The sequence below is a fragment of the Globicephala melas genome, chromosome 9, assembly GCF_963455315.2.
Source record: "Globicephala melas chromosome 9, mGloMel1.2, whole genome shotgun sequence".
In the NCBI taxonomy this organism is placed as follows: Eukaryota; Metazoa; Chordata; class Mammalia; order Artiodactyla; family Delphinidae; genus Globicephala; species Globicephala melas.
The window spans coordinates 23,497,948-23,520,048 of record NC_083322.1 but is presented as its reverse complement, the minus strand read 5'-3'; the positions used below and the strand labels follow the sequence as shown (position 1 = coordinate 23,520,048).

The 22,101-nt window shown below is 46.2% G+C and overlaps 1 protein-coding gene across 1 annotated transcript in view; it reads left to right on the top strand.

The window, feature by feature from the left end:
* LOC132597868 (uncharacterized) overlaps nt 1–22,101 on the top strand; it is a 41,109-nt gene that overhangs the window by 5,816 nt on the left and 13,192 nt on the right. The window contains exon 2 of the mRNA XM_070046318.1: nt 15,369–15,448. The gene's annotated coding sequence lies outside the window, so the exon portion shown is untranslated. The remainder of the gene's footprint in view (nt 1–15,368; nt 15,449–22,101) is intronic.

Sequence of the window (22,101 nt, the reverse complement as noted above, 5' to 3'; positions counted from 1 at the left end):
ACCTGTACCTAGCCCTTCTTCACACCTTGAGGCTCTGGGTTTTCTGCTGCTTCCAGAGACAGGAGTGTGCCAGCTCGGTCCAGGGCCCTTGTATATGTGTATATGATGCTGATAAAATAGAAAGTAATAATAACAGCAGCTAAGGAAGCTGAGCCCAAGCTCAGGCAGCCAGAGGTGGGACGTGCCAATAGGATGCCAGTCATGAACCTACTTTTTCTGTTCCTTTTGTACCCTTCTTGCAGCAGCTGCATAGATTTGCAGAGACAGCTCATCAGAGAGGAGTTCGGTGCAAACCCGCAGGCTCCTTGCTATGGGTCAGGTGGCAGCGCCGCGGTGTGTGCAGAGAACAGCGGGTGCGCCCTGTCACTGCGCAGGGCCAACCAGCCCACTGTGCAGCATCCAGGCTGTAGGCCAGAATGCTTTGCAGGGGTTGCGTTTGATTCCGCCTCTCAGTCTGCCCGTGAGTGCAGGTCCTTGTGACATCCCCTCTGGTGGCCTGGGCTGCTACCAAACCATCTGCTTCCTAGCTGGGCCTGACAGAGGCTTCCCTCGGCGATGGGCCTCTGAAGCCAAGCTGATAGGTGGGGACGCAATTGGTGACCACATATTAGAGACGTGCAGACAGGCTCCTGCGTGGGCAGCCTTCCCAATTCCGTTCCCCATTCCATTCCAGAAGACTTAAAATTAAAAATTGGGGTAAGGAGGGCGTGTATTTTTAATCGTATTTCAGTGATGAGGCTAAATTAACCTCTCCAAAATTATACATAACTGGAGAGCCAAGACTGGGGTCTGATTTCACACCTATTCTGTATTCTGGGCACTTTATCCCTCAAACCTGCAGCCATTCCTCAGACCCAGAGCCTGAAAACAATGAATTGCAACACTGGCTGCATATTAGAATCACCCGGGGGCTTTAAAAACATTCAGCTCCAAACCCCAGAGAGTCTGGTTTAATTGATCTGGGCGGGGCCCAGCCTTCAGTAGGTGATTAAAAGCTCCCCAGATGATTCTAATGAGCACCCAGGGCTGTGATTCATCACAGGCAAAGTCAGAGGTGGCACAGGTTAGGAGTTCCCCAACTTTTCTGCACATAGAATCACCTGGGAATCTTTTTTGTTTTGTTTTGTTTTTGCAGTACGCGGGCCTCTCACTGCTGTGGCCTCTCCCGTTGCGGAGCACAGGCTCCAGACGCGCAGGCTCAGCGGCCATGGCTCACGGGCCCAGCAGCTCCGCAGCATGTGGGGTCTTCCCGGACCAGGGCACAACCCCGTGTCCCCTGCATCGGCAGGTGGACTCTCAACCACTGCGCCACCAGGGAAGCCCACCTGGGAATTTTTAATAGTACTGCCACCTGGCTCTCTTCCCCAGGCATCCTGGTCTAGTGTGGCATGCACCCTGGGTATCAGGAGTTTTTAAAGCTCTCCAGGTGATTCTAATATTCAACAAGTTTGGAAACCATTGGCATAGGATAGGGCCTGGCTTCTCTGAGTGTGGTCTGTCCACAGCAGCATCAAGATCACCTAGGAGCTTGTTAGAAATGCAGGGTTGGACTTCCCTGGTGGCGCAGTGGTTAAGAATCTGCCTGCCAATGCAGGGGACAAAGGTTCGAGCCCTGATCCAGGAAGATCCCACATGCCGTGGAGCAACTAAGCCCGTGCACCACAACTACTGAGCCTGTGCTCTAGAGCCCACGAGCCGCAACTACTGAAGCCCGCAAGCCACAACTACTGAAGCCCGTGCGCCTAGAGCCTGTGCTCCACAACAAGGAAAGCCACTGCAATGAGAAGTCCGCACACCTCAACGAAGAGTAGCCCCTGCTTGCTGCAACTAGAGAAAGCCCGTGAGCAGCAACAAAGAAACAACACAGCCATAAATAAATAGATAGATAGATAGATAGATAGATAGATAAATAAATAAATTTATTTTAAAGAAAGAAATGCAGGATTTCAGGCCCCACTCTGGACCTGCTGAATCCGAATCTATTTAACAAGATTTCCAGGTAATGTGTATGCATGTTCAAAGTTGCCTAGGGAATGATGAAGAGGCAGACAAGGGCATAATTTTTTTTAATCAACCCATCTGCTCATTCATCTATTCAGTCATTATACTGATAATCACAGAGTGCTGGCTGTGTGTTAGCACTGTACCGGGTGCTGTTTATTCAAAGATGAATGAGGTTGGGGTGCAGTGAGAACTAAACTGTCAGAACACGAGGCTGATGCCAGCATCTATAGTAGCAGAAAGGAGATACCGTGTGAGATAGAAGAAGGACTGGTGCCCTTTACTCTCTGGAGAGCAAAGGTTCGTCTTACAGGGCAGGTGTGTTCAAGGGTTATGGCGGCTCAGGATGGCTGCTGTAAAGGTGGCTGGGCAGGGTGGAGAAGGGGTTCTGTGCCTTCCAAGGACCCTCAGCTTTAGCTGTGGATAATGAGGTCTCTATGGAGGCCGTAGGTAAGACAGAGGAGAATGTCCTGACTCAGATGGGTCTTCTAAAGAGAGCTGTGAAAGGTTAAGTGGAAGGACTGGAATGGAAGGAATCTGGTGGCCATGGAGACCCACTGGGACACTTAGAAAGAGGTCCAATGATGAGGGGGTGGCCGAAGGGATGGAGAAGAGAGCCAGGTTTGGGAGAGGGCTCTGAGGGAGGATCGGTAGGGCTTAGGGACACGTTGCATGCTGGCTGGAAGGGAGAGAAGTTGAACATGACTCCTGGGTGTGCAGTTTAGGCAACCAGATGGCGGTGGCACCATTCAGTGGGGTGAAGATCCCAGGAAGCTGAGCAAGTTTGGACAGGTTGAGAGGCAGCTGTGTGTTTGGGACTGGAGCTAAGGAGAGAGGTTGAGGCTGGCTGGAGATCAGGGAGTCAACAGCATCCAAGGGTTGCTGAAGCCATAGGAGTGGGTGAGATAATTTAAAGATGGAAAGGAAGGGGAGAGGGATAGACAGAATAGTGGGGCCTTACCATTTAAGGGGAGATGGGAGGAGGAGAAAAGGAGGGGAATGGGAAAGAGGGTGGAGAAGTGGGAAGGAGCCAGTAAAGACAGGCTGGCAGGAATGGGTCAGAAAAGGAAAAAGAGCATTAAGATAAAGGATGCCTTGGGGCTCCCCTGGTGGCACAGTGGTTGAGAGTCCGCCTGCCGATGCAGGGGACACGGGTTCGTGCCCCGGTCCGGGAGGATCCCACATGCCGCGGAGCGGCTGGGCCCATGAGCCATGGCCGCTGAGCCTGCGCGTTGGAGCCTGTGCTCCACAACGGGAGAGGCCACAACAGTGAGAGGCCCGCGTACCGCAAAAAAAAAAAAAAAAAAAAAAAGAGGATGCCTGAACATCACAAGACACTCAGGAAAAGGAGTCTAGTTCATGGAGTAAAATACTGCAGAGAATTTTGGAGATGAAGATTGAAAGCTGGATTTGGTAATTAGATCACTAGTGACCCAGTGGTCGCAGTGGTATGTGGGTAGAGGGACCAGATTGTAGTGGGCCTGGGGTACTGAGACAGAAGACACAGAAAGTGTAGATTCATCTCCAACGTTGGTGGGAAGAGAGAGGGAGAGACAGAGCGGTAGTTTAAAAAAGAAGTAGGACAAAAGGGTTTCTGTATCCTGTTTAGGTTGGAGAAGACGAGCCCATTTCTGAGCTAAGAGGAAAGAGTTAAAATTGGTTAAAGATACAGGGGGAGAGAAGATAACTATTGTCCAGCTGGGAGGAGGAGATGAGATTCAGAACAGAAAGAGAGGAATTCATCTTGAAGAGGAGAGGGATGTTGAAGTAGCCCCCATCAATGTTCTCTGTGTTCTGTGGCTGGAGCAAGTCATCTGCGGACAGCCAGGAGGAAGCTGCGGGCTGGGCAGCCGCAGGAGCCACGAGAGGTTCCTGGAGCAGAAGAGGTAGAGCCAGCCAGTGGGAGATCCCCAGCTGCAGGGACCCCAGCAGCCTGCACTGCACTGCATTTTTTTCCCAGCCACAGTGGCCCAGGAGGTGAGGAGCATAAACGTGCTGTTTTCCTTCAGGTTTGGGGATTGGCTAACCTGAGGGGCGAGTGAGCAAGGGCACCCAGGGTTCTGTGAAGAGCACCATCGATGCCATGATTTTAGGTCAAGTTTTCCTGCCATCCTCATGAAGGTCAAATGCAGGGGCAACGCCCATTCAGTGAGCCTCCTTCATGGCGCTGGGGGCTAATGGGACTGCCAGTACCGTGGCTGAGCCAGATACGTTTGGAAAGAGGAAACCCCTACAGATGCACGAGGCAGAGGCAACTCTGTGTCACCCAGCCCCGGTGGCTCTAGAGATGGGGATACCAGACTCATCTGTCCTCCTGCTGACTCTCCAGCTCCTGAGGGAATCAAAGGGTCCTCAAAGGGCTGGAAGGAACCTTAGCAATCACCCAGTCCAATGGTTTGGCAGCAGTGACCTCTGGGGATATTTTGGAAATACGGGGAGGGGGGAGATTTTTGATTGTCACAATGATTAGAGGAATGCTACTGACACAGTATTAATGCACGAGACAGTCCTGCACGGAAAAGACAAGAAAAGGTTTGTCCCACTGTCCATGGCTTTCAAATACCTTGCCAAGCAGCGGAAAGCTGTCCACAATTATCTTTGAACTCTGGCCCACATATAAACATAGTTGAGTTTGCTAGGAATGTTTCTGTATATAAATCAAGGAAGGTTGTACTTCAGAACGTCGCTAAGAGCTGGGTATTAGGTTGGAAAATCACCTCTCTGAGAGCAAAGATCCCACAGTCACTGAGTTACCGAAATAACATACCTGTGTCCATCAGCATTGGCACCTGTCACGTTCATGTGGCTTCTACACATAGACGCAAGCATCTCACAGTTTCATCCTATTCTGCATTACCATGCTTCAGCATTTACATGCTGAAACACATATTCCTATATTATAATTGTGTCATTTTAATTTTTATATGTCAGTTAGGGAATTGTATGGATTTTTTATTGAATGAAAGATTCTTTAAATTCCATTCTTTAAATTCCAATTTTCAAAAGATTCACATACATGATTTCATGTAATACCATAATAACCCTTTTTTCCCCGTTCCAATATTGCCCCTCCCCCTTTTCCCTCTCCCCACTGGTAACCACTAGTTTGTTCTCCATATATGGATCTGTTTGGTTTTTGTTATATTCACTAGTTTGTTGTATTTTTTTAGATTCCACATATAAGTGATACCATACAATATTTTTCTTGTCTGACTTACCGCACTTAACATAATGCCCTCCAAGTCCATCCACATCGCTGCAAATTTTATTCTTTTTTATGGCTGAGTAATATTCCATTGTGTGTGTGTGTGTGTGTGTGTGTGTGTGTGTACACTACATCTTCTTTATCCATTCATCTGTTGATGGACAGTTGGGTTGCTTCCATACCTTGGCAATTGTAAATAATGCTGCTATGAATGTTGGTGTGCATGTATCTTTTTGAATTAGTGGTTTTGTTTTTTTCAGATGTATACCCATGAGTGGAATTGCTGGGTCATACGGTAGTTCTATTTTTAGTTTTTTGAGAAACCTCCATACTGCTTTCCACAGTGGCTGCAACAATTTACATTGTACTGATTTTTTAAAAATATTTTTAAAGCAGGTTTTAATCTCTATTATTTTATTTCAGAATAATAAAGAGGATACTATCAACCATTTGCTATAAAAGAGGGTGCTTTAACTCCAGTAGAGTTAGAAACGAGTTGAGTCTAATCTCTCAGCGAGTGAATTCTCTCTACTGCAACTCTAATGGCTAGTTGTCCAGATCTGCTTGACCATTTCCAGGGCAGGGAATTCATCCCCCCACCAGTAGTCTGTTCTATCATCAGGCAGCTGGCTGAGCTGAGAAATGAAGAGATGGCTTGCATATAAGGAGCTGAACCTGTCATTGAATAACTTCCCCCTTCACTAGTTCTACTTCTGTCCTCTGAGGCCACATCGAAAGTGTCAATCCTTCTGCATGAGATCTCTCTGATATTTGTATGTGGCCAGAAACCCCGTGTATATCCCCTCTGCCCCCCTGCTCACTGTCTTCTCTTCTCCAGACAGAAGGTCTGCAGGCCCCTCATCATTCTGTACATGACATGATTTTTGTGCCCCTTTGTTATCTTGGCCAAACAGACACTGTATTAAGCATGAGGGCTTCAGAGAGACCAGCAGGTTCCATTCTGTTCAGAGGATACTTTACAGACTGCTGACTTATTCACTGTGCTCAGCTCTGGGCACACAAAGATGATTGAGAAACAGGTATTGTCCCTGGGAGCTCAGCCAATGGTGAAATAGTCACATGAAATGGCACACAGAACATACTGTTATCTCCCTTCGCTCCCAAGACCCCTCTAGACGTATAGGAAGGGGATATTCTTTTTAAAGAAAAATACTATGATGAGGAGAGGCCATCAGCAGATAAGAGGTTTCCACAAACTTTTAGAAGGGTAAGAGCAGGTGGAGGTAGGGAACAGTCGCGTGGCAGAGTGGAGAAAGAATCGGCTTAGAGAGCTCAGAGAAAGGGAGGCGGAAGAGAAGGGACTTATTCACTCCTGAGAACTGGTCCCCGCAGGGCCGGCAGTGGCAGAAGGCAAGAGTGAGATCTGATATCGGAGTAGGGAGATTATTTGAAAGTCCACTTATGTAACTGTCAACCTGCACCACCAAACAAATATTTACAGCCAGGGTTCTAACCCTCACCTCAGCCACATGGTTAGAGGTTTCTTCTCAGGAAGATGGAATGGCCCCAGAAAACAGGCATGTGAGGGTCCCCACATAATAGCTGGCTCCCACTGAGAACCCAAAAGCCAAACTCAGCTCCTGAGAAAACCCCACCCAAGCACACAGAACTCCCAAATGACATTTCAGTGTCTTATGTTTCAACATACAAATAGATAGAGCCAAAGATAATCCAGCCCCAAGGAGAGTCTCTGACATAATGCGACGGAGGGAAACACAGAGAAAGAAGACCCCTGAGAAAATCGACATAACGTCAGGAACAGAAAAGAATTCAGACAAAACAGACACAGCCTCTAATTAATGTCCACAGAGACAGTACCAAAAGGGAAAACTCAGAGGACAAGAAAGCACTCATGGAAATTAAAACATTTTAAGAGTGCTGCCCAAATAAAATACTCAGTTGAATTAAAGATAAGATTAAGGAAATTTCCTGGAAAGCAGAAGATAAAAATTCAATAGTGTTGGAAGATGAAGTTGAGGAAATAACCCAGAGAGCAGATAACAAGACAGATGAAAAAGATAATAGAGATGAAAAGAGAATCAATTTGGTAGGTTCACGTGGGACTAATAGGAGTTCTAGAAAGAGAGAACAAAGAACATTGAGGAGAGGAAACAATCAAATCAATAATACAAGAAAATTATCAGCTCTGAAGTTTAGAGGTCTTTACAGAGTTCCCAAGTCCATACAGAACAAAGAGTAAAATCAGTAGTGTATGTCAACCTAAAATTTCAGTATATCAGGGACAAAGAGAATAACCCGAAAACGTCCAGAGAGAAAATATCAACATAAAATCCCTGTGAACATTACAGAGGCATGAGAATTCTTAATGGCAACACCAGACTCTAAAATGCAGAGAAACGAGACCTTCAAAATTCAGAGGGAAGGGAATTTCAACACAGAATTCAATACACGACAAATTATCATCATCTAGTATAGAATAAAGACTTTTTTTAGATTATATAAGAACTCAACACACCATTTAAGGAAGTTATTAATAACGTACTCCACAAAATAAAGGCGGAAGCCAAGAAAGGTGGACAGGAAATTCCAGAAACAGTGGCTCCCATCTGGAGAGCAGCTGGGAGATGTCCCAGGATGGTAGCTGAGCCCAGGGAGCTGCCATCTAGTTGGGAGCCCCAAGGAGAAAGGGCTCATGACAGGGGGTTTCCCAAAGGTAAAGTACCTGAGGTGCCAGAGCTTCTGAATAAAGCATGGAGGATTGTTTGAAGGAGATCATGGCAAAAATAAAATAGAGACAATTAGAAAGTCCTGGTAAAGCAAAAACCTACACACACAAAACTTAAACCTTGTACCCTAATTGATTCTGCAATGGGCATGTTTACATTGTCACAATACTATAAACACTAATTAACCAAAGATGGTGATACAACAGGAGAGGCAAGGCATGGGCAGTGTAATATAAGTGAACCCTCATCCGTTATATAAGAAGTATAGATGAGGGTGAGCATATTTTCATATACTCATGATCCATTTTTATTTCCTCTTCTGTTTTGTGTTTTCATTATTTTTCTATTTCTATGTATTTCAAACCAAATTCATCGTATAGCTTACTGATAAACCAAAGAAGGATTCCCATCAGGGTAAGGAGGAGTTAGATGAAGTATTAACTAAAGCAGTTAAGTAAGAGACAGAAATGTAGCACCAAATTAGGAAACAGGAAGTAAAATTGTATCATTAATGTAAAATGATGCGATTGCATAACTTGAAAACCCAAGAGAATCAATGGAAAACATTGCAAATAGTAAGAATTCTGTAGGATTGATGATGCAAAAGTAATATGGCAAATTAACAGCATTCCTATATAAAATGAACAGAAGTTTAAAAATACAATGGACGGGGCTTCCCTGGTGGCGCAGTGGTTGAGAGTCTGTCTGCTGTTGCAGGGGACGCGGGTTCGTGCCCCGGTCTGGAAGGATCCCATATGCCGCGGAGCGGCTGGGCCCGTGAGCCATGGCCGCTGAGCCTGTGCGTCTGGAGCCTGTGCACCGCAACGGGAGAGGCCACAACAGTGAGAGGCCCATGTACCGAAAAAAAAATATATATATACAATGGAGGGGAAAACCAATTGTAATAGCAATAAAGGGTAAGGTCCATCATGAAGAATTCTGAAACATTGTTGAGGAACGTAACAGATGAACTCATCAAATGGAGATGAAAAACTTCTTGGGTTGGAAAATGTTGATCCTAAGTATAACGTTGTTAATTCTTCCTAAATTATGCCTTACACTTAAATATCTAGATAATACCTAGATAATTTTTTTCTTGAAACCAGACAAGCTTATTCTCAAGTTCATATGGAAAAATAAACATGCATGAATAGCCAGGAAATTCTTATAAAGAGGAGTCGTGAGAAGAGAACAGCTCTACCCTATGCAGAAACATAATTAAAATAGAGAGGCACTGGAGAACATTTGGTCAGATCAATACAACAGAATAAAGAGCTCAGAAATAGATACAAATTTATATGGGCACTAAAATAAATAGGTCTGGGCACAGCTGGAGACATCTGGGGAAAAGGTTGACTCCTACTTCTTTACTTCAAAATAATGGAACAATATATAAAAGTTAAAACTGAAGCCATAAAAGTACTAGAAGAAAATATAGAGCATTAAAATATATATATTTCTAAATATATATATATACATATACATATATATATGATCTTGGAATAGGGGAGAACTGTGTGCTCATGGAGCAATTCAACAAAAGACTGGCTAAATCAACTATTTAAAAATATACATCTGGGGACTTCCCTGGTGGTGCAGTGGTTAAGACTTCATGCTTCTGATGCAGGGGGCCCAGGTTTGATACCTGGTCAGAGAGCTAGATCCCACATGCATGCCACAACTTAGAGTTCACATGCCACAACTAAGGAGCCAGTGAGCTGCAACTAAGGAGCCCATGAACCACAACTAAGGAGCCCCCCGCCACAACTAAGGAGCCTGCCTGCTGCAACTAAAACCCGACGCAACCAAATAAATAAATAAATATTAAAAACAAACAAACAAAATACCCCACTCTTCCCCTTCCCCTTCCTCAATAAAAAATATATTTATATATACATATGCATTGGAAAAAAGCACATATAGACAAGATCAAATAACAAATGATAAATTGCTGAAAGATACTTGCAGACATATATGGCAGACAAATGCCTACTTTTTTCTATAGAAAGAATCACTACAAATCAATATAAAAAATGAAAAATCCAATTGAAAAATGGGCAAAGGATGTGAATAAACTTCAGAGATAAAGAAAAATTCATTGCTCTTGCACAGATAAAAAGATGCTCAACCTTACTTATAATGAGGGAACTGCAAGTGAAGATTGCAATGAGATGTCAATTTTCATCCATCAAAACTCAACAAAGATCAAAAATAGAATAGCGTATTGGCAAGGATGGGGGGCATTCATGCATTATTGGTGGGAGACTAAATTGGTATAAACCAAGATCTACTGTCAAGTGGAAAAGGCAAGGATAGAACAGTGTGTACAGCATGCTACCTACCATTTCCATTTTAAAAAGTAAACACATATATTTTGTATAGATATAAAGGAGCTCTGGAAGAAAGCACAAGACACGGGTCTCCTTTCTTCCTTCCTTCCCTCCCTCCCTCCCTCCCTCCCTTCCTTCTTTCCTTCCTTCCTTTTTAAAAAAATAGAAATAATTTTATTTTTTCTAATTATAAAAGTAATATTTGCTTCTCATAATAAAAGAATCTGAAAAATACAGAAAAATGTTAAAAAAGGAAGCAAAACCATCTTCAGTCTTATCATTCAGAAAAATCACAGTTAACATTTTGGCATATATTCTTTCAGATATTTTTCCTGATATATATTTTTTGAAATGGCATCCTAGCTTGCACACTATTTTCAATCTGATTTTTTTCTCATTCAACAGCATCTCTGTCTTCCTATTTGAATGGTCAAAATTTATACTGCTTTCTAAGAGAAACATGTATTAAGGACATTTATCTTTGTGTGTCATATCACAAATATTTTCCTAGTTTGGATTTTTAATTCGTATGAGGTTGAAAACTTTTTATTTGGGGGAATTTTCAAACATATATAAAAGAAGGGAAGAATAGTGCAATTAGCCTCGGCATGTCCATCACCCAGCTTCAAAATATAGCAAATTTTGTTTCATCTATATCCCTCCCACTTCCCGCCCATTATTTTGAAGCAAATCCCATATATCATAACATTTTATCTGTAAATATTTTGGCAATATAGTGTCTTTGACATATGGAAAATTTCATTATTTCAGTAAATCAAATCAAATCAGAAGAAAATAGTGTTCATAAAATCCCAGCACGATTTCTTTTTTTTCCAGTTTCTAATAGTATTTATTTATTTATTTATTTATTTATTTTTAACATCTTTATTGGAGTATAATTGCTTTACAATGGTGTGTTAATTTCTGCTTTATAACGAAGTGAATCAGCTATACGTATACATATATCCCCATATCTCCTCCCTCTTGCGTCTCCCTATCCCACCCCTCTAGGGGGACACAAAGCACCAAGCTGATCTCCCTGTGCTATGCGGCTGCTCCCCACTAGCTATCTATTTTACATTTGGTAGTGTATATATGTCCACGCCACTCTCTCACTTCGTCCCAGCTTACCCTTCCCCCTCCCACTGTCCTCAAGTCCATTCTCTACGTCTGCATCTTTATTCCTGTCCTGCCCCTAGGTTCTTCAGAACCTTTTTTTTTTTTTTTTAGATTCCATATATATGTGTTAGCATACGGTATTTGTTTTTCTCTTTCTGACTTACTTCACTCTGTATGACAGTCTCTAGGTCCATCCACCTCACTACAAATAACTCAATTTCGTTTCTCTTTATGGCTGAGTAATATTCCATTGTATATATGCCAGCACGATTTCTTGAACAGCATATTCTTTCCCCCACTGTCTCGAAATGCCAGTTGGATTTTCTGTTCTGTTCCTTTGATCCATCTGTTGACTCTGACACCAATACTTTACTGCTGCAATTACTATAGGTTTAAAATATATTTGTTCATATTTGATATGACAAGCATCAGGGGATGCTCTAATTCAGTCTTTTTTTCCCAGAAAAATTCTTATGTATTTCTTCACATTTATTCATCCAGATTAATGTCAGATTTATTTTATCAACTTCAACTCAAAAACTCAATTGAGATTTTGATTGCACTTATGAGAAATTCATGATGAATTTGGGGAAGATTGACATTTTTACAATATCAAGTCGTCTTATCTTAAAACCGAGTATGGCCCTCTATTCATTTGAATTGTTCAGTAAAATGTGAGAGCTTTTCTTTATAAGGTCCTGCACTCTTCCTGTTAAGATTTTTTCCCTGATATTTTATATTTTGGTTGCTATTGTGAATGCAACCCTTTTTCCCATTATATTTTCTAACTGGTTGTTACCATTATGTAGAAAATCTAATATATTTTTCTATATTTCTTTTGTAACTACCTTAATCAACTTATTAATTATAATAATTTTCACTTGATCCTTGGATTTTCTGTGAAGTTAATCAGGTTTTTGACTCTCCCTTTCCAATAATTATATCACTTTTTCTTTTTCTTTTTCTTTTTCTTTTTTTTTTTGCGGTACGCGGGCCTCTCACCGCCGCGGCCCCTCCCGTTGCGGAGCACAGGCTCCGGACGCGCAGGCTCAGTGGCCATGGCTCACGGGCATGTGGGATCCTCCCGGACTGGGGCACGAACCCGTGTCCCCTGCATCGGCAGGCGGACTCTCAACCACTGTGCCACCAGGGAAACCCTCTTTTTTTTACTATGGCATTGACTAGAACTTATTTCCATACAATCTTTCATGACAGCTTGAATCAAGGACGTCTTTGCATAGTTACAGGATAACGTTTTATCTTTAAGCATGACATTAGTTCCTGGTTTAGACTTGTACTTTATCCCTCTTTGGAATTATCACTCTATTCCAAGTTTACTCTGGGGATTTTTTTTTAATGTACACTATATTTTTTCAAATGCCTTTTGGGCATCTATCAAATGGCCGTATGATTTTTCTCCTTTAATCTCTATTCCTGAGACAAGTTGCATTGATAGATTTGTTAAGGTTGACAGTCTTCGAATTCCTGCAATAAACTTCACTTTGTCGTTTATACTATTATATTTATTACTCTTCTGCTGGATTCAGTTTATAATATTTTTTATCCCATTAATGTTGGTGTACGAGACTACAGACTACTCTTTCAGAAGCTTAGCTGAGAAGGGGAAGAGAGAGAGAACCAAAGCTATAGTGACTCAGAATGAAGGAAGTACGTATTTTGAGCATACTTCCTCAAAGTATGAATAGGTTTGTGGAGACATGTCCACGGGAGAGGAAACACTTGAGGACGTAAGAGAAAGAGGACATAACTGATGGAACAGGAGCCTGTGACGCTGAGACTGGAGGGGAAGAGTCCAGGACAGGTGAGAGAGGCCACATCAGTTGGGGCCGGTCATGGTTGGAGGCCTCAGTTGCCATGGCGTCAAGGAAGCACGGTTATCCTCCCGGGTTAGTGGTGAGGGCTGGAGGCATGTAGTGGAATTTGAGAACAGCTGCTGAGAGAAATGAGGAAAATCAGAGGATTGTCATGGATGCCAGGCCACACTGAGGTTGAAGACCTTGGCTTTGGGAGGCTTCAGTTTGCAAGATGATGTAATTATTTTTTTCTAGGAGCGCTGTGGGTGTGGAAGGGGACTGTGGGCCTGAGGCGGTGTTGGCGTTCTGATGGGTGAATGTGGAAGGCAGCCGGTGGAGCTGTGGACCTGGCAGGTCCCACACGTTGGCAACGGGGATCATGAGGAACTGAGAGGATACACACGACACAGCAGGCCTCTCGGAGAGCACAGGTTGTCTTTTTTTTTTTTTTTTTTTGGCGGTACGCGGGCCTCTCACTGTTGTGGCCTCTCCCGTGGTGGAGCACAGGCTCAGGACGCGCAGGCTCAGCGGCCATGGCTCACGGGCCTAGCCGCTCCGCGGCACGTGGGATCCTCCCGGACCGGGGCACGAACCCGTATCGCCTGCATTGGCAGGCGGACTCTCAACCACTGCGCCACCAGGGAAGCCCACAGGTTGTCTTTTTTAAAACGTCCACCTTGAGGCAAAATTTTCCATTTTTGCCCTGTCACAAAACAAACAGAATGCACCATGGCTTAAGCCAGATAACTTATGTAACTGATTTCATGCTCTGTCACGTTTCTGACAGTTACAAAAAGTCTGTGCTTGTGTTGGGACCACAGGAAGTGTGTTCTACTGCAGGGGAAACGCTGAGAGGAGGGAGTGGTTCAGGTGATCTGGCCAGCAGATCCAGCTGGCCTGGTCCACTGGGAGAAAGGGGGCTGGTGGAGACAGGGCGGCTGGGAGCTGGCCAAGGCTGTGAGTGCCTGAAGGGAGCTAGAGGTGAAAGACCTGGAGAGCAGGAGGCCCAAGGCCCCAAGGCTGGCCTGTTGAGTGGGCATTCTACCTGGATCTTGAGGTCACCCCCAAATGATGCTGGGAGAGACAGGGAGACAGTAAGCTGGACATAGGTTTCAGTGAGTGTGGAGGAGTGTCCAGGGAGTTGGGAGGATGGCACTGAGGCGGGGAGGTGGGTGTGGCTGGAAAGTAGGCCCTGCAGAGGAGGAGCAGGTATGTTTGGAAAGTTGCAGTGGGGAGCGAGAAAAATGCTGACTCGCCCTGGGCCCGTTGATGGAGCCTGGGAGGCCCAGAGAGGGGAGTGACCCACTGGAGACCATCCCTCACCCCCACCCCCGCCCACCCAGCTAACAAGCAGCAGGGCTGGGATACACACCCGGGTCTGTGGCTCCCTGAGGGTCAGCAGGCAGACTTCTGGGTGAGGGTGTGACCTGTAGGCACTGCCATCCCCATCCTGCAAGACCCCGTCAGAGCTGAGCTCAGAGGCCCCCCCGGCACTCCCTGCTGAAGGTGGCCTCTGGGCGGCTTGGCCATAAGTGTCCAACCCTAGTAATAAAGATGCAGATGTAGAGAACGGACTTGAGGACACAGGGAGGGGGAAGGGTAAGCTGGGATGAAGTGAGAGAGTGGCATGGACTCATATACACTACCAAACGTGAAATAGACAGCTAGTGGGAAGCAGCTGCATAGCACAGGGAGATCAGCTCGGTGTTTTGTGACCACTTAGAGGGGTGGGATAGGGAGGGTGGGAGGGAGACGCAAGAGGGAGGAGACATGGGGATATATGTATATGTACAGCTGATGCGCTTTGTTATAAAGCAGAAACTAACACACCACTGTAAAGCAATTATACTCCAATAAAGATGTTAAAAAAAAATTTTAAAAACTGTCCAACCCTGAATGTGCCCAGGCAGCACAAGGATGGAGCACCCTTCTAGGACCCAGGGGCTCTGCCTCCACATCAGAGTGGCCCAACCTGTCTCCCCTTCCTGGTGCATTCTTTTGGGGCTGCCCCCTCCTGGATGAAAGAGGATGTAGTGCCTATGGGATTTGGCCCTGGATGGAAAGGGTTTACATCTGACTGTAGCTATTGCGGGCTCTGGAACCTTGGGCAGGCAGCCATCTAAGTTTCAGACTTATTACCTGCCAAAAGGGGATGCAGGACTTAATCTAGCATGTATGTTTCCCTTGCTAGTTGCTGTTATGATGAAAGGAAGGAGTCCATGTGTCACCGGTTGAGTTCTCCAGGTTCTCCCAGAAGCTGACTCTGGGAGGGTGAGTAACAGACTGGACGTTTATTAGCTCGCACTCTCAAGATCTGCACCCACTGGGGAGGGGGGGGAGCCCTTCAGAGCCGCCGAGTCAGTTAACTCCTGTGCTTTGCCTTGGGAAGGAGAAGGCAATGGGCAAGGTGCCCTCCCCAGTCAAGGACGGTTCCAGAAGAGGGATGGGGACCGTCAGGGTGGCAGCACGCCCTGCAGCTGGGACAATAAGTCCTTCAGTTGTAAAGCCAGTCCTGGGCTTAGCCCCTGCATGGATTGGTTGATCTGGGGGAGCCATGAACCCCCTAATATCATGAGAAAAGTTAGTATGTTTTCTAAGGTGAGAGTCTACTTTTTATCAGCTCCCCAAAAGGGTCTCTGACCCTAGTTTTTAGGAACAATTACTTTAGGGTCACATTCTAAGTGGAGAAGGGGGTGTCCTTGACCTTCTCACCCTACAGTGCGCCTCTCCCCAACTGGTCATGTCTGGAAGCCCCTTCTAGGTGTAGTGGTTAATAGGGAGATGTTGGTGCCAGACTCACTGCCTGGGTTCAAATCCTGACCCTGCCCCTTGCTGGCTGCGGCACTGGGGGATTTTCTTCTGTAGCAGTGGGGGGAAACATAGCCCCTATCTCACAGATAGCCGTGTGGGCAAATGTCAGTGCCTAGAGCAGCGCCTGCTCTCGTCTAAGTGTGAGCTACTATGGGAAGGGATCATGATTTTCACCACACTTTCCAGGATTTGAGCTCCGTCAACCTCCTTTCTCACCACGTTGAAACATCATTTACCATATCCTCTGTTTCTCTTCAGAATGTGTTGGTATTTTTGAGGGGCTTCCAAGGGGCTCCCCCTGAGTCCTTGGCTTCATACCTGCTTGACTCCTTCAAAAATCATCCTTGCTTTTTTTTCTGTCTTCCGTCATTTCACCTAAGCCATCTGCCCCTTCCCCAGGACCTGTAAACAGCAACAGCTCCCCTCACCCAACACCCTCCTCAGCTGCTTCCTCTTTCTACTTCCTTTCCCTTGACCAGTAAACTTCTAAAAAATAAAATAAAATACCTCGAGCTATTGCCTTCCCACTTTCCCCTTCCCCACCCTCTCGTCAGGTGCTGACTGTGGGCTCTACCCGGTTTCTTTCTCCAGAGCTGCTCCCTGAGGTCATATGTCTGCTGAGAGCAAAGGACTGGCACTGCAGATGCTCTCCCTCCTATCTGCCCCCCTTTCCCAGCCCCTCCCTCCCTCCTTTCTCCCCTTGTACTTGCTCAGCCCAGGCCACACTCCCAGACTGATTCCCAAATTACCAGCCTTCTCCAGCTCTCTGGTGCCTGTCCAGCCCCCTCTTCCTCCTCAGCCTCAAGTCAGGGCACTGCTCTTAGATCTGTCATTTCTTACATCTGTAGGTGGACGTTTTTCACCAAATTAGGGGAATTTTCAGCTTTTATTCCTGAAAATATTCCTTTCTGCTCAATTCTCTCTCTTCTTTCCTTCTGATTCTTTTTATGTTAAATTACCTGATGTCGTCCCATGGGTCAGTGAGTCTCTGTTCCTTTTTTAAATCATTTTTCTGTGTTCTTCAGATGGGATAATTTCTATTGATCTATTTTCAAGTTCAATGACCCTTTCTTCTGAGACTCCAATCTGATGTTTTAAGTTTATCCAGTGAATTTTTTATTTTAGATCTTGTAGCTGTGAGTCCTGGAATTTCCATTTAGATCTTTTATATAGTTTCCATTTTCTGCTGAAATTTCTACATCTGTTCACTCATTATGAATATCTTTTCCTTTTAAATGTCTAAACATATTTATGGTAGTTGTTTACAAATTCCTTTCTATTGATTATAACATCTCTATTACTTGGGGACCTGCTTGTATTGGATCTATTTTTGTTGATAATGGGTCTCATTTTCCTGTTTCTTCTCACATCTAAAATGTTTTCTTACTGTATTGTTGGCCATTATGGATGAGACATTGTAAGGAGTCTAGTTCGTGTTTTCTTCCTTTAAAGGGTGTTGATTTGGTTCTGGTAGACATTAATTGCAGGTGGATCATCTTGATCCTGGCAGGCTAATGTTTTTTTCTTCGCTGTTTTTTATTTTTTTTCCTTGGTCTTAGGGTATGACACTGACTCTAAGTCATGGCTGTTAGCCCAAGGTGTTGACTTTCCGGGATCGCTCCTGAATGCTCCAAGTACTTACTGAGGTCTTGCTACTTCTGGTTGGACTGGAATTTGGTCTCTGGGCCCTGAATGACCTGTAGTAACGCTGTACAGCAGCCGCTCCCTGCTGGGATTTGTGGAGTCTTGTCCTGTGCAGAGCAGCCCAGCCCTCAGCACCCTTGCAGATGCCACAGTCTCCTTCAGCACAACTCCCCTCTCTCCACTATTGTGTTTGTTTGCTAGGGCTGCTGTAACAAAGTACCACAGACTGAGTGGCTTAACCAGCCTCACAGTCATGGAGGCTGGAAGTACAAGATCAAGGTGTCCCTCTGTGTATTCAGATTTCCTCTTCTTATAAGGATGCCGGTCAGATTAGATTAGGGCCCACCGTAACAGCCTCATTTTAACTTACTCATGTCTTTATTTTTTTATTCTATTTTTAAAATATTTATTTATTTATTTATTTATCTTTGGCTGCATTGGGTCTTCATTGCTGTGCGTGGGCTTTCTCTATTTGCAGCGAGCGGGGGCTACTCTTCGTTGCGGTGGCTTCTCTTGTTGTGGAGCACGGGCTCTAGGCATGCGGGCTTCAGTAGTTGTGGCACGTGGGCTCAGTATTTGTGGCTCTCGCGGCTCTAGAGCACAGACTCAGTAGTTGTGGCGCACGGGCTTAGTTGCTCCGCGGCATGTGGGATCTTCCTGGACCAGGGATCGAACCTATGTCCCCTGCATTGGCAGGCGGATTCTTAACCACTGTGCCACCAGGGAAGCCCTACTCCTGTCTTTAAGAGCCCCGTCTCCAAACACAGGCACATTCTGAGGTATGGGGGTTACAGCTTCAACATGTGAATTGCTGAGGGTGGAGGCACAGTTCAGCCCATACCAGCTATCTGGCCCCTCAAATTCTGGCCTCTTCAACAGCCCTGAACTCTGATCTCTGCCATGTGGAAATCGCCTGGGTAGAAATCTGAGGCAAACGGGGGCCTCACCTCCTGCCTCTCCCTTCTCAGCAATTGCAGTCTTGTGCTGCCTGTGACCCGATGGTTGAAAATAGTTGCTTTACACATTTTGTGCTTCCAATCAGGAGGGCAAGTCCAGTCCTAGTGACTCTATCGGGGCTGGAGTCAAAGTCCAACAGCTGCTTTTGCCTTCTCTGCCCCAGTTCAGGGGTCAGAATTACTCATGATGCCATACAGACTTTCCTTGCCCACGCCGTGAGGGTCACAGTCACGCTGCGACACTTAGCAGGTGCCTGGTGCGCGCTGGCCTGCTTTGCCCGAGCTTCCCTCCCAGCGCTGCCCGGGTCTCCATGGGGACCTTGGATGGGGACTGGGTGCAAACACCCTCCCCTTCACTTTTCTCTCTGCCTTTGCCTCCCTTGGCTTTATTTATTGCCCCAGGAAGAAGAAAGCCACATTTCCACAGGAGGCAGTTTTGGTGGGGAGACAGGCAGAGAGGTCGGGGCAGAAGGAGGAAGATGGAGATCTAGAGAAAGGCTCTTCCAAGGGCAGTCGACCAAGGCAGGGGAAGCAGGGGAGTAGGAGGGCAGTGCTGGCCTCTCTTCAGGGCTCCACACGGGCCTGCGCTTTGGGCCCAGAATCTGGATATGACCTTTGCAGCGTCAGAATCGTGAGTTTCCATTCACTCTCCCAGAGCGGTGCCAGGGCCAGGGACCTGACTCATGAATAGCAGAGAAGGCCTGAAGACAGGCTTATCCCTTGACTGTGGCTGGGAGGGGTCGGGGTAACTTTCCAGGGCCGACACACTCCAGTCCGGCAGCTGCCCACAGCTTAGGGATCTGTACGGCCACCAGAGGACATCAGGGCAGCCTGGGATGAGGCTGGGATGAGCCCTTCCTCCTCTAGACCCAGGCTGCCTCCTTCCCCCACAGGGTGGAAAACCAGCCCCAAGCCTCCGCTCCCATCTCCCTGTCCCAGGCTCCCTCCAGACCACCTCCTCTGCTTTCATTTGCTGAGAACCATCTCCCCGATGCTTGGATGTGCCCTTGGCCACAGCTCTGAGCCCCAGACCCTCTCCAAGGGCCCTTCGAGGCAGGTCCAGCAGCACAACTCCCCAAACCACTCCTCCTCGGGTGCTCGCCTGCTGTACCATTTACAGTGCTTCTTGATTCCCTGAATCCAGAGGGTGATGCTTCCAGGCCTGGCCTCTTCTTTAAATGGGAAGGAGGGTTTTCTCTGCACATGTGAATATTTGACCTTTGGGAAAAGCTCCTTCTGCTGGAGGTCAGATCCTGGAGACCCCCAGCGAATCATGGCAGTTTTCAGATTTTGAGGCCCTCTTTTCAGAGTCCAACTTCCCAGATCCAGTGAGTTCAGATGGCAGAGTGGGGGTGGGAAGTTGGGTTCCTATTAGCATCAGAAAGAAACACATCAGGAAACTCTAAGATTATTAATAGAATGAAATTCTATAAACTGCAGTACCTCAGTTCACCCACCATTCAGAATATACAATAGTTATTTTTATCTAAATTATTTCTTGAACAAGATTCAGATGTTAAATTAAACAACTGTTACTCTATTTAGTTTCATTTTATGGTTAATAAAACTATGAGGCACAATAAGAACTTACAATAGATCCAGAAAATATTATTACTGAGCATTTAAAAAGAATGTCCTATAAATTAATGAGTAAAACTTGAATAAGGAGTGTTTCTACTTTAACACGAAGAAAGGAAAATGTAAATATGAAATTGAGAAAATTACGAGGGCCAATGTGTTACCAAGGGTGTTGCATCGAAACATATGAAGCTAAAATGAAGAAAGATACAGGAAAGGTGATTTAGCAAGTGATGAAATCACAATGTAAAAAGGCCTAATTTTAGCAGGGGTCCTATTACACAGGACTAGGCTGGATGCACGTATGAAGAGGCCGCCTCCTGCAGCTCTGTGGGGAGGGTCTGCTGAGGTAGCAGCAGTTATAACATGAAAACACAGCCCCTTCCCCCTCCCCCTCTCTTCTCTCCCTCCCTCTTTATCTTCCTTCTTTAATTTCTCACTTCCTTCATCCCATCAACACTAACTGTGGGTGCTAGGTGTACATCAGCTAACAAGACAGACAAGGTTTCCGTCCTCACGGATTTACAGTCCAGCGGGATAGGCAGACATTAAACAAATAAACAAACAAATCACACTAATAAATATACATTTGCAAAAGGAGATTAAGTGTTGGGAAGACGTACAGGGTGCTATGCAACGGACTAACCGAGTGGATTTCATCTGGGTGCTCAGGGAAGGTTTCTTAGAGGGAGTGCAGAGAAAGCAGGAGTTATCCAACCGGAGAGGGAGGGCTGGGGCTCCTGGCAGAGGGGACAGCAAGGGCAAAGGCCCCAAGGCAAGTCTGACGTGTTCAAAGAGCTGGAGGAATGCCAGTGTGGCTGGAGCACGGGGAGAGAGGGAAAGACTGACTCAGGAGGAGCCCCGGGTGCTGGGCAGGGCAGGTGATCATGCATGGATTTAAGTTAAGGGTGATAAGAGACCATTTAGAGATTTTTTTAAGGAGGAGAAGGACATGAGCATATTTGCACTAAAAAAAAAATAATAATAATTGCAGAGGTGTGAGTGGACGTGGAGTGACCAGGTAGGAGGCTGCTCTGGTCAACAAGGTAGCCAGCGGACGGAGTCTTCTATAGGGCAGGGGCAGTGGGGCAGAGGGAGCGAACAGGTGGATTCAAAATGCATTCAGGAGTTTGAATTTGAGACATATTAGAAATAAGGGGTGAGGAAGTGGAGGTGCCCGTGGTGGCCTCTCCACTTGGGGCAGAACAGCCAGGAGGTGGAGGCACCCTCTCCTCTGTGTGTCTGAAACGCTCTTGTTTTACAATTAAGAGGCATTAAAGGTGGCCTTTGAGAGGGAACACGGAGGCTCCCAAGGTCACCCAGCCAGTTGACAGAGCTGGGACTGGATCCTGGTGCAGCGGCTACCACTCAATGGTGCTGGGAGCAGATCTCCACTGAGTTCCCTGCTCCAGGCTGGGGTGGGGATTCCACGGTCTCAGGAGACCCCGGCCCACCCGGCACCCTGTGCAGCCCCGCCTCCCTCCCAGGCTGGGCATCCCCCCAGGTCCAGCAGCCTGCTGGGTGGCCTTCCTGCAGGCATGCCCTGCGGAGCCCCTCCACCCAGCCAGGCTGCAGGGACAGTGCCAGGGAGGCCTCCACATGCCAGCCCGGAGCACAGTGGCCACATCCACGTGCCCGCCTCCCTTCCTTCTGCTGTTTCTCCTCTCTGGGCAGCCTCCAGCTTCTATTTCTGCCTCCCTCTGTCCCTTCTGCCCTTCACATGTCATGGTCATCATCATTGCTGAAAGTGGCCCTCTACACAGTGGGTCGTCAACTTCCGTTTATTAAATTGGACTGCAGGTCACTTTCCCCCTGAGTTTGCCCCTCTGTCCCCATTGCTCTGACCCCTCTCCCCGCCTCCCAGATGACCTGTACATCGTCCACTGCTGACTATGACATCCTCATAAATTTGTTGCATCCATCCTGCCTGCCATC